At 41.6% G+C, this 10,000-nt stretch overlaps 1 long non-coding RNA gene across 1 annotated transcript; it reads right to left on the reverse strand.

The window, feature by feature from the left end:
• Positions 1-1,658: 1,658 nt before the first annotated feature.
• LOC133645602 (uncharacterized) lies at positions 1,659-9,581 on the reverse strand. The gene is made up of 3 exons (XR_009825155.1): positions 6,862-9,581; positions 6,667-6,775; positions 1,659-1,959 (listed from the first exon to the last, which is right to left on the reverse strand). It is a non-coding gene; the product is annotated as an uncharacterized LOC133645602 (long non-coding RNA).
• Positions 9,582-10,000: the final 419 nt, after the last annotated feature.

A 10,000-nucleotide genomic window follows, 5' to 3' on the forward strand; every position in this document is an offset into this window, starting at 1 on the left:
AACTGCATATAGAAACAAAAAAAATAAACCCCTGACTGGAAGGATAGATAGAAAATCAACAATACTATTAAACCGTGGACATGTAAATACACGGTTAATGCTTTCCAGGCTGGCGAAGGTTAACAATGCTGTGCTAACGACGCGATTGAAGCTAACTTAGCAACTTAGCAACCGGACCGCACAGAGCTATGCTAAAAACATTAGCTCTCCACCTACGCCAGCCAGCCCTCTTCTGCTCATCAACACCCGTGCTCACCTGCGTGCCAGGGATCGGCAGAAGGACGAAGGACTTCACCCGATGCGTTTGGCGGCCCGGAGACGTAAGAAGTCAAGGTGAGGTCGGCGGTTAGCGCGTCTGCTCTCCAACAAAGTCCTCCTGGTTGTGTTGCTGTAGTCCGCTGCTAATACACCGATCCCACCTACAACTGTCTTCTTTGCAGCCTTCATTGTTCATCAAACAAATTGCAAAAGATGTCCAGAATACTGTGGAATTATGAAATGAAAACAGAGCTTTTTGTATAGGATTCTACGGGGTACCATAACTTCCGTTACTCTGACTTCGTCACGCGCATACGTCATCATACTGCGATATTATCAGCCGGATATTTCCCGGGAAATTTTAAATGTCACTTTATAAGTTAACCCGGCCGTATTGGCATGTGTTGCAATGTTAAGATTTTATCATTGATATATAAACTATCAGACTGCGTGGTCGGTAGTAGTGGGTTTCAGTAGGCCTTTAAATAATAGTGACATAATTAGTGAAAACAGGTGCGTGACTCAAAATATGAAACAGGTGAAACTAATGGTTGCTATGGTGACAAACAAGAGAGTGAAACCAGGAACTAAAGAGCGTCCAAAAAACAAACAGCACATGGCCAAACAAAAACACGATCAACACAGACATGACACGAATAGGTCAGTAAATAACTTGATTCTAGTTATCTGTTCCAAAAAGTCAGACGAAAACCAAATCAAACAGAAGTGGAACCACAATTTACGAACTTAATTGGTTTTTGAACAGGGCTCGTAACCAGAAACTTGTGTACTTCAATATACGAACTTAATTGGTTTTTGAACAGGGCTCGTAACCAGAAACTTGTGTACTTCAATTTACGAACTTAATTGGTTTTTGAACAGGGCTCGTAACCAGAAACTTGTGTACTTCAATTTACGAACTTAATTGGTTTTTGAACAGGGCTCGTAACCAGAAACTTGTGTACTTCAATTTACGAACTTAATTGGTTTTTGAACAGGGCTCGTAACCAGAAACTTGTGTACTTCAATATACGAACTTAATTGGTTTTTGAACAGGGCTCGTAACCAGAAACTTGTGTACTTCAATTTACGAACTTAATTGGTTTTTGAACAGGGCTCGTAACCAGAAACTTGTGTACTTCAATTTACGAACTTAATTGGTTTTTGAACAGGGCTCGTAACCAGAAACTTGTGTACTTCAATTTACGAACTTAATTGGTTTTTGAACAGGGCTCGTAACCAGCAACGAGTTTTTTTTTTATCTGATTTTTTCCAGCTGACTGTTTACACCGCAAGTAAAATGTGTGTTTTAGCATGCCCTAGTGTAAACGCGCACAGTAAGTAAGTAAGTACATTTTATTTAAAAAGCGCTTTTCACAGATAAAATCACAAAGCGCTGTACAAAACATAGGTAAAGTAAAACAACAATTCAATTTAAAACAACAGGGGCAACATCATAAAAAGGATACAAAGTGTATCAAAAATGATAGTTAAAAGGTGCATTAACTAAAAGCTTTACTAAAAAGACAAGTTTTTAAAATGTTTCTTAAAAGTTTCAAAACAGTCAAGATCACATAGGGACTGGTGCAAGTTGTTCCAGAGTCTGGGAGCTATGGCCTGGAATGCCAGGTCTCCACGGGTTTTAAAATGAGTTTTCGGGATCTTCAGGAAGACCCTGGCCTGAAGACCGGAGGCTGCGCCCTGAAGAGTAGGGACATAGCAAGTCAGTGATGTACTGAGGGGCCCCACCATGCAACGCACGGAATGTCAGGACTAAAATTTTAAACTCAATGCGGAATTTAACTGGAAACCAACGAAGACTGGATTAAACGGGGGTGATATGGGCTGTCCTGGGTGCACCGCTCAAAAGTCTGGCAGACGCATTTTGTACCATCTGAAGTCTCTTAGCGTTGACTTGTTGAAAAGAGTGAAAAGAGAATTGCAATTGTCAATGCGAGACGAAATGAACGCGTGAATGATCATTTCGAGATCCAATTTTGTCAACAAATTTCTCACTTTACAACTATTTCTGAGATGACAAAAACAGTTGGGGCCACATTGGGGCCCTAATGTGGCCCTCAACGTCACTTCCATGCGCACTGCGATAAAGTGTCATGTCGCTACTACTACAAAAAAAAAAAAAGTTGCAACACCTTAAAAATTTGTGTTTGTTTACATGAAAGTAATATAATGTATGAATGGATGTTTATAGTGTAATATATTTGGGAGGGTTGTAATCTTTTTATGGCTGTTAAGTAGAGATCAGCGTGGATCTAAGGGAGCTTTATTTTTCAATTCACATGTAAGCAAATGCGCCACACCGTCAATTCCGGTCTTTCTATAATCGCTATTTCTTCGGAATCAAAATATATATTAATGTATAACACGCACTATTGACAATTTGGTCGTCTGAATGTTGTGATAAAATATCCATTTCCGCTGGCGACTGCGTTCTTCGAGTGACCTAGCTCGCCCATAGCTGACCAAAAAAATGTATACAGGTCACATTGCGTTTAGACTGAAGTCACCCATTTGAAAAGATCAGATTCTAATCGGATTCAGGACTACATCCTGATGTGGCCTGAATCTGATGCAAAAAGATCAGCTTTGAAGCACTTTGTAGCGTTTAGACCAGGCTGTGTCAAAGTCAAGGCCCGTGGGCCGGATCCGAATGAATTATCTATGGACCCCGGGATGATATTTGATTAGTATTAGAACCGGCCCGCGGGCCACAGCCACCTGCTGCTGTTTTGCACACACCAATACTCCATCAGGAATTTTCAAAATGGGGTCCCAAGGACCCCATCAAGTCATACAAATGGGGTCCCACAGTAAATTTTTGGGGTCCCACTTTTTTGTAACCGTTTTGAAAACAAATGATAAATGTATGCAATATCCTGTTATATCTCACATTCTATATAGTGTTTTGGAAAAAAGTTATCATAAACGTTACTTAATTCATTTAAAAAAATTATACAAAAGAAAACACATTTTTATGCATATGTAAATGTATTCAGTTATAAACATTCATTCACTTTCTTCTTTCCTTCATGGATCTAAACTTTGCCGCTGCCGGTATTTTTTTCTTTACTTTTATTGTAATATTATCAGAATGTGTTAGTTCTATTTTTGGCCAAAGTAAGACAAAGAAAACAATCTGAAGTTGTCTTTATATTTTAGTTTTAATGCCATGACTTTAATAGTCTGGCCCGCGTGTGCACAGATTTTCCTCCATGCGGCCCCGGAGCTAAAATGACTTTGACACCCCTGGTTTAGACTGACAAAAAAAATCCGATCTGTGTCACTTGAGGGCAAGACAATCTGATTTGGTGTGCAGTGCCTCAGACTGGAAGTCTCTGCAGAGAGTGGTGAGGACAGCGGAAAAGATCATCATCTTCCTCCTATTCAGGAGATCGCAAAAAGCCGCTGCCTGACCAGGACTCAGAAAATCTGCAGAGACTCCTCCCACCCCCACCTAGGTCTGTTTTCACTGCTGGACTCTAGAAAGAGGTTCCGCAGCCTCCGTAGCAGAACCTCCAGGTTCTGTAACAGCTTCTTTCCTCAGGCCATAAGACTCTTGAACGCATTATAATCCCCCAAAAACGGATTAACTGGCTGGAATATAAAGACGATATAACATACATCCATAAACGTGGATGCATATGCAAAAGTGCAATATATTTATCTGTACAGTAATCTATTTATTTATATCTGCACCTTATTGCTCTTTTATCCTGCACTACCATGAGCTAATGCAACGAAATTTCGTTCTTATCTGTACTGTAAAGTTCAAATTTGAATGACAATAAAAAGGAAGTCTAAAGTGTAAATGGAGCCAATGTGTTATACTCAGGTTAAAAGAGGATGTGCATGTTTATGTTGCGTGTAGGGATGATGCTCGAAACCGGTTTTCCCGGTTGTTCGATAAGAAAAGAACCGAGTCCTCGGACTCTAATCCCTTTTTGAGAACCGGTACCCGTTATCAAGACCACTATAGTAAAGAAAAATAGTTGGTTCTTTATTCGAATCCCTGGGAACGAATCTCGTCCCGACAAAAAATGCCCCGTGAGACATCACAAGAAATGACGTCACGTAGCTCAGTCATTTGTCACGGACCAGGTGCAGCGCGCTGCGGTTCGTTCCCGGGACACAAAATTGACGGCTGCAGATGAAAGCGTGCAGGTAGGACATGATTTATTTCTCATAAATCATACACATTACAACAGACAGGAACGAAACAAAAGGAAAGCGTGCCGTTCGCACGAGAAGCTAAAGCAAAAACTTACTTAGCATAGGAATACTAGAAGCTAAGGTAAATTTAGCACAGGAATCAGGAGCTCGAAAACCAGAATGCCAACGTAACTGTTGCAAATGCAAACAATGAAGCCACGACGAGTGACCGGAAAAGGCAGGCTTAAATAGAGTCTCTGATGAGCAACAGGTGTACAAGGCAGGTGAAAATCACAAGTAACCATGGTGACTAAAACAAACCCCCGAAGTGCACAAAACAACTAAGGAAGTCCAAAACTAACAGAACATAACTAAACAATACATGATCCGACCACATCATAATACATCACAGTTTCATATCATTTCACTTTACAGGAGTAGGAAGAAGTAAAGCTTATTTAATCCTATCCCCTTCCCACTTCATAGCGTTTACAAATATATACATCATTTACTGACCTTTTTATAATAAAATATCTGTGAATTAGTATATACAACAGTTTTGTAATATGTAATTAATTAATTCATTCATTATTAATATACTGAGATGAAGAATATCTAATTTTCAATAAGGTTGAAAGTATTTCTCATAATTCTTCTTCTTTGTACTTTGTAAGCACTATTCATTTGAACAACCTCTTAAACTGGATCATATCAGTACAATGTTTAACTCCTTTACTTAATCCATTCCATCATTTCATTCCACATCATTTTAGCTGTTTGCAATTTTACCAAATCATCGAACTTTAATATTTTTGACTCAATAAATAAAGTGTTTGTATGTTTTCTATATCCAACATTATGTATCAGTCTAATTGATCTTTTTTGTAACATGGTTAACGAATGTAGCGCACATTTGTAGTTATTTCCCCACATTTCTGCACAATAACTCAGATATGGTAATACTATAGTAGCGAGCAGTAGAGAATGTGAAGTGATTTATTAAACCAAATATTGTGTTTTTTTCCATATACAACAACCTATCTGGACTCGATAAGACAGAGGTGTCCAAAGTGCGGCCCGGGGGCCATTTGCGGCCCACAGCTAATCGTTTACCGGCCCCCCACACATTCTGCAAAAATTGCAAAATTGATAGTATTGCAATAATAAAAAAAAACATTTAAAAAAAAGTGGAATGAGGTGAAATCTAACGAGAAAACGTTGCAATGTTGACACAAAGCTGCCATGCAGGCTGTTTTTTTTTCTTTTGTCTTTGTTTATTTAAATTTTTTTTGCCATTGCTCGGAAAAAAAAAAAAAAGACAAAAAATCTATGTTACAATGAATTATTACTTAAAAAATGTCACTTTAAAATGTTTTATGTGGAAAAAATATTGCATATTAATACACGCGCACACACACACACACACTTTCTTTCGCTGCAGCCAGACATTGTCTTAGTGGCGACAGGAGGGCTGCGTGGTTGCCATATAAAAACATAGAAGTTTTATTTGACAAAAGAGCATAAAACAAACAAAATAATACTTCAAACGTAAAATCGACAGATATATCTGAAGTTGATCTCGTAATTTAAGTGTGAAAAGTAAAAAAAAAACTAATACAATTGTATCACTTTATGAGTGGGAGACCTTTTTGGATCCCAAATATATTTAGTGGGATTTTATTTAACTTTTCACTGTGATTACTCAAAAATATTAAATAATTCAAATCAATGGTGTCCTGCATTATTGATCTTTTAGGGCTCTAATTACTAAATACTGCATATTTCAGTTTTACTATAAAAAACAAAGTTGTCTTTGACAGAAAAGGCATAAAATCTGTTTTTTTTTTACTTGATATCAACCTGAAGTTGATATAGAGATATACTGTAAAAAATAATAATAATAATTTGACTTATTTTTAACATTTTAATGACTGAGACCCTTGACCCTTGACTGAACCCCAGGAGCCCTAAAGGTTAAAAAAAATAAATCTATATATTTTGTTATGGTTTGAAAATGGAAAATATCAAAATGGCCCCCGTATGCTTAAATTTTTCCATGTGTGGCCCTCAGTGGAAAAAGTTTGGACACCCCTGCGATAAGAGAATCGATAAGGAATCGGTTCGATAAGAGGATTCGATAATAGGCTCGAACTTGATAATTTCTTATCAAACATCATCCCTAGTTGCGTGTAAACAATAATGCTAGCTAAATCAAAATAAAACATGAAAAACATTTACCTGCTTGTGTATGTCAAGGTTTGTTCTAGCAGAGAGCTCTTTAGTCTGGGCCACTTTTGTCCATATTTGAGTCTCTCTCCTAACTTTTGCAGCCTGTCCCAGTTGTGAGCTAAAAAAAGGAAGGATGAAAGTTGGGGATGTTGAGCTGCATAAAAAAAAGGAGGAGCGAGAGCCAAAGAGAGGAGTGTGGCTGACCCGAGAGGAAGTCTTTGACAGGGACCCGCGCGGCAGGCAGCAGAGGTGCAGGACTCTGACACCGGAACCGAGCGCACGGTCATCCATCACCGTGGCAACACAGCCTGTCAGTGCTGCAAGCTTGGGGGACAGAGCGGCAGTACCGGGACAGATGGGGAGGGAGGACGAGACCCAGGATCCTCCGTCATGTGGGTCTGAGACACGGAGACACTACGGATGCCACACACACACACACACACACACACACACACACACACACACACACACACACACACACACACACACACACACACACACACACACACACACACACACACACACACACACACACACACACACACACACACACACACAAACAAAGACATTAAAGTTAAAATAGGGGCTAAAATGTGTGGTGACCTATGACCTCGCCTGTCTCCGTGTCCACTCCACAGACACAGGCGGTCTGGTGGAAGAAGATGCAGCACATCCATCATCGCAGCCCTCCTGTCGCCACTAAGACAATGTCTGGCTGCAGCGAAAGAAAGTGTGTGTGTGTGTGCGCGTGTATTAATTCATCCATAAGAACACAATTTGTTTCCCTACACAATATAGGCAGAAAAAAAGATAAGTTGTCTTATATTTGGGGTCTAGTGATTGATATTTGCAAACCAGCAGGCAGCAGGAGTTATTTACTCATCCTGCTTCAGTATTGTGCAGACTAGCATCGCTATGCTGCTTTGCCAAGTCGGCTACACAGTCTGGGTCGGATCTAAATAACAAGTGCAAAGTAAAAAAACGTGTATACTATTAGTAGGTGTGTTGGAGGTCACACTTCAAAAACCAGGCAACACCCTGAGACAGAGACTAGTGCATCCTAAAAAAACGCACACCCCACACCCACAAAAACAATCTGGTGTATGCTATAATGATGAATGTACTGATTCATACACTATATTGCCAAAAGTAATTGGACACCTGCCTTGACTCACATATGAACTTGAAATGCTATCCCATTCCTAACCCATAGGGTTCAATATGATGTCGGTCCACCTTTTGCAGCTGTTACAGCTTCAACTCTTCTGGGAAGGCTGTCCACAAGGTGTATATAGGAATTTTCTACCATTCTTCCAAAAGTGCATTGGTGAGGTCACACACTGATGTTGGTCGAGAAGGCCTGGCTGTCAGTCTCCGTTCTAATTCATCCAATAGGTGTTCTATCGGGTTCAGGTCAGGACTCTGTGCAGGCCAGTCAAGTAAATTCACACCAGACTCTGTCATCTATGTATTTATGGACCTTGCTGGTGCACAGTCATGTTGGAAGAGGAAGGGGCCCGCTCCAAACTGTTCCCACAAGGTTGGGAGCATGGAATTGTCCAAAATGTTTTGGTATCCTGGAGCATTCAAAGTTCCTTTCACTGGAACTAAGGGGCCAAGCCCAACTCCTGAAAAACAACCCCACACCATAATTCCTTTTCCACCAAATTTCACACTTGGCACAATGCAGTCTGAAATGTACCGTTCTTCTGGCAACCTCCAAACCCAGACTCGTCCATCAGATTGCTAGATGGAAAAGCATGATTCATCACTCCAGAGAACCCGTCTCACTGATCCGACGCTTTGCATTGGACTTGGTGATGTATGCCTTAGATGCAGCTGCTCGGCCATGGAAACCCATTCCATGAAGCTCTCTGCGTACTGTACGTGGGCTAATTGGAAGGTCACATGCAGTTTGGAGCTCTGTAGCAACTGACTGTGCAGAAAGTCGGCAACCTCTTTGCACTATGCGCTTCAGCATCCGCTGACCCCTCTCTGTCAGTTTTACGTGGCCTACCACTTGGGGGCTGAGTTGCTGTTGTTCCCAAACTCTTCCATTTTCTTATAATAAAGCCGACAGTTGACTTTGGAATATTTAGGACTGAGGAAATTTCACGACTGGATTTGTTGCACAGGTGGAATCCTATGACAGTTCCACACTGGAAATCACTGAGCTCCTGAGAGTGGCCCATTCTTTCACAAATGTTTGTAGAAACAGTCTCCATGCCTAAGTGCTTGATTTTATACACCTGTGGCCGGGCCAAGTGATTAGGACACCTGATTTTCTCATTTGGATGGGTGGCCAAATACTTTTGGCAATATAGTGTATATTGGGGAAACAAAACAACCACTAAGCCAACCACAAAACACTTTCCTTTTAACTAATTCCTATATGAATCTGCAAATTAGCTTCCAACAAATAACAGGAGTTAGAAACATTAATTTGTTTACAACTGAATGGATTCCTAACGATGTCACCGATTCTGTTCATAATTTTTATGGACAGAATTTCTGGGTGCAGTCATTTGAGGGGATCCGGTTTGGTGCCTGCAGGATTAGGTCTCTGCTTTTTGCAGATGATGTGGTCTTATGGCTTCAGCTGGCCACGATCTTCAGCTCTAACTGGATCGGTTCGCAGCCGAGTGTGAAGCGACCGGCATGGGAATCAGCACCTCCAAGTCCGAGTCCATGGTTCTCGCCCAGAAAAGGGTGGAGTGCCATCTCCGGGTTTGGGAAGAGATCTTGCCCCATGTGGAAGAGTTCAAGTACCTCGGAGTCTTTTTCACGAGTGAGGGAAGAGCGGATCGTGAGATCGACAGGCGGATCGGTGCGGCGTTTTCAGTAATGCGGACGCTGTATCGATCCGTTGTGGTGAAGAAGGAGCTGAGCCGGAAGGCAAAGCTCTCAATTTACCGGTCGATCTACGTTCCCCATCCTCACCTATGGTCATGAGCTTTGGGTTATGACCGAAAGGACAAGATGACGGGTACAAGCGGCTGAAATGAGTTTCCTCCGCCGGGTGGCGGGTCTCTCCCTTAGAGATAGGGTGAGAAGCTATGTCATCCGGGGGGAGCTCAAAGTAAAGCCGCTGCTCCTCCACACCGAGAGGAGCCAGATCAGGTGGTTCGGGCATCTGGTCAGGATGCCACCCGAACGCCTCCCTAGGGAGGTGTTTAGGGCACGTCTGACCGGTATGAGGCCACAGGGAAGACCAAGGACACGTTGGGAAGACTATGTCTCCCGGTTGGCGTGGGAACGCCTTGGGATCCCCCGGGAGGAGCTGGACGATGTGGCCCTCACTGACTTGGGACCATTGCAAAATTATGTGCGTCCCAAAGTCACC

This window comes from Entelurus aequoreus, linkage group LG03, assembly GCF_033978785.1.
Source record: "Entelurus aequoreus isolate RoL-2023_Sb linkage group LG03, RoL_Eaeq_v1.1, whole genome shotgun sequence".
Taxonomy (NCBI): Eukaryota; Metazoa; Chordata; class Actinopteri; order Syngnathiformes; family Syngnathidae; genus Entelurus; species Entelurus aequoreus.